This window comes from Colobus angolensis, unplaced genomic scaffold (genome assembly GCF_000951035.1).
Source record: "Colobus angolensis palliatus isolate OR3802 unplaced genomic scaffold, Cang.pa_1.0 Scaffold202, whole genome shotgun sequence".
Taxonomy (NCBI): Eukaryota; Metazoa; Chordata; class Mammalia; order Primates; family Cercopithecidae; genus Colobus; species Colobus angolensis.
The window spans coordinates 6,807,952-6,810,734 of record NW_012115178.1 but is presented as its reverse complement, the minus strand read 5'-3'; the positions used below and the strand labels follow the sequence as shown (position 1 = coordinate 6,810,734).

The window sequence follows — 2,783 nt, the reverse complement described above, 5'->3', positions numbered from 1 at the left end:
TAAGTGAAAACTTTCCGGATACAGACAACATGGAATAGTTTTCTGAAAACCTGTCATTTTTTTCTCATAAGTTGGAAGTATTTTTAGTATAAAAGTTTTCTTCGATCTGAAAGTACGAGATGAGCCATGGTTAATAAACAGGGATAGCCAGCGACAGCAGGTAAGCCACGTTTGGGTGACAACGGTCAGCTCATGCACTTGATGAGAGTAAGGTTGTAGATCTTCCGAGTCGCGCTGGGGGCCGGATGAATCCTGCTTATCTGTGAAATGCAGTTAACATATCAGCTGGACCTATTTCCCGAATGCAGGGTAACCCTTCTGTTATTTAAAGATGTAAAAAATGCTGGAGACTTGAGAAGAAAGGCCATGGAAGGCACCATCGATGGATCACTGATAAATCCTACAGTGATTGTCGATCCATTTCAGATACTTGTGGCAGCAAACAAAGCAGTTCACCTTTACAAACTGGGAAAAATGAAGACAAGAACTCTACCTACTGAAATTATTTTCAACCTTTCCCCAAATAACAATATTTCAGAGGCTTTGAAAAAATTTGGTATCTCAGCAAGTGACACCTCAATTCTAATTGTTTACATTGAAGAGGGAGAAAAACAAATAAATCAAGAATACCTAATATCTCAAGTAGAAGGTCATCAGGTTTCTCTGAAAAGTCTTCCTGAGATAACAAATATTACAGAAGTCCAAAAGATATATAAACTCTCTTCACAAGAAGAAAGTATTGGGACATTATTGGATGGTATCATTTGTAGAATGTCAACAAAAGATGTTTTGTGAAATATCAGAAATATTAACAAAACTCAGCATTAAAGAAAACAGAGTTTTCTTCCCTGAAAAAAAAGAGAGTAAGGTTGTATGGGGACATGTCCTAACAAAGGAGGCAGACCTGAGACACTTGGAGGAATGACTCGTCGTCACCTAGGAACAGAAACAAGGGGTCGGGGGAGGAGAAGGGATGTAAAACTGGTATGCCATCTCTGGCCTGAAAATCAAGGTTCTTTCTGCCATAAACAGGAATGAGAAAGGTGGAAAGAAAAGTTAGTTTTTGGTGCAAGATTAGTTTGTGTCCTTGAACTTCAGTGTCCATAATTATTAAATAGGAGCCGTACTTGCTCTGAGGAAATGAGATAATTAAAGCACTTTGTAAACTAGGAAGGACCAGATGATTGTAATGTGTTAGTGATAATTGTTATCATTTTGATTATATTTAAATACATCCTGTCAGCAGGTAGAATAAAGACTTGAAGTGCTGTTTGGGATCCAAAGGGAGGGCCGAGCTACCTGAGGAAGCAGGCATGAATGGGGAGAGGCAGAGGAGACAACAGATCTTTAGGAATGCAGAAGAAAATAGTTTTTTTCAAAGGAATCCAAGGAGCAGTGAGAACTCCAGGAGAAGTTTGGATAGTGCAGTGTGGTAGAAACCAAGGCCGTGGGGAGTTTTTAGAAGGCAGAAATGTTCAGTAGTGGCTGGGCACGGTGGCTCATGTGTGTAATCTCAGCACTTTGGGAGGCTGAGGTGGGCAGATCACCTGAGGTCGGGAGTTTGAGACCAGCCTGGCTAACATGGTGAAACCCTGTCTCTACTAAAAATATAAAATTAGCCAGGTGTGGTGGTGCGCACCTGTAGTCCGAGCTGCTAGGGAGGCTGAGGCAGGAGAATCGCCTGAACCCAGGAGGCAGAGGTTGCAGTGAGTCGAGATTGTGCCATTGCACTCCAGTCTGGGTGACAGAGTGAGACTCCGTCTCAAAAAAAAAAAAAAAAAAGTTCAGTAGTGTGAAATGCTGCAGAGTGGTTCAGTAAGAAGATGATTAAACTTCATTGAATTTGGCTTGAAGGAAGTTTTGGTGAACTTGAGGAAATGGTTTCACTAAAGGGTAGAGAGAGAACCCAGATTTTGTATGTTTTGGAGGGGTGGTTGGGCTAGGTCCTAAGGTACCCAACGAGAGGAATGGTGGCTTTAGGTATCACCACAGCTGCAGGTACTTCGCAGCCAAAAAACGATAGCTTAATGTAATTTTGTAACTCTCATTCCAAAAAAAGGATTTGGACCAGCAAAGTGGGGAGAAGTAGTTCAAAAAGGGAAGGAAGATTAGCTGAGAATGTTTGGAAGGTGCAGGAAAGTGGGAGAGGAGAGAGAGGAGACTCTTGATCTGTGACAGAAAGTGACAAAGTCCAAGAGGAGGGCATAGCTTTACAGATTAGAGACAACTCTCATGAGGCTGGGAGAAAATGTGGGGTGGTAAGTGTAGGGTGGTGATGGTTGTGAGGAAGGGGAGGGCTTGTAAAGGATGTTTGGAGGATCTCAGAGCATTGGGAGAGCACAAGAGAGGCAGAGAAGGAGGGAGGCTGCCCACTGAGTGCAGAGTAAGAGAGAATTGGATAGAATTGGGCAGTTTAAGAAGAGAAGCTGTGAAACCGTACTGAAAAAAAAAATGCTAGATATTTAGCAAATGTTTCTTGTAGTATAAAGAGCATACAAAAAAAGGAAAATATAAATATTCTTTTTTTTTTTTGAGACAGTTTCACTTTGTTGCCCAGGCCGGAGTGCAGTGGCCCAATCTTGGCTTACTGCAACCTCTGCCTCCCAGGTTCAAGCGATTCTTGTGCCTCAGCCTCCAGAGTAGCTGGGACTACAAGTGCATGCCACCATTCCCAGCTAGTTTTTGTATTATTGAGATGAGGTTTCGCCATGTTGGCCAGGCTGGTCTCAAACTCCTGACCTCAAGTGATCTGCCTGCCTTGGTCTCCCAAAGTGCTGGGATTA

General features: G+C 42.6%; 1 pseudogene across 1 annotated transcript; it reads left to right on the top strand.

Moving 5' to 3' along the window:
• Positions 1-223: 223 nt before the first annotated feature.
• LOC105511693 lies at positions 224-855 on the top strand (annotated as a pseudogene). Its single transcript, XR_001001753.1, has one exon. The product of XR_001001753.1 is annotated as an EKC/KEOPS complex subunit TPRKB pseudogene (transcript).
• The last annotated feature ends 1,928 nt before the right edge of the window (positions 856-2,783 follow it).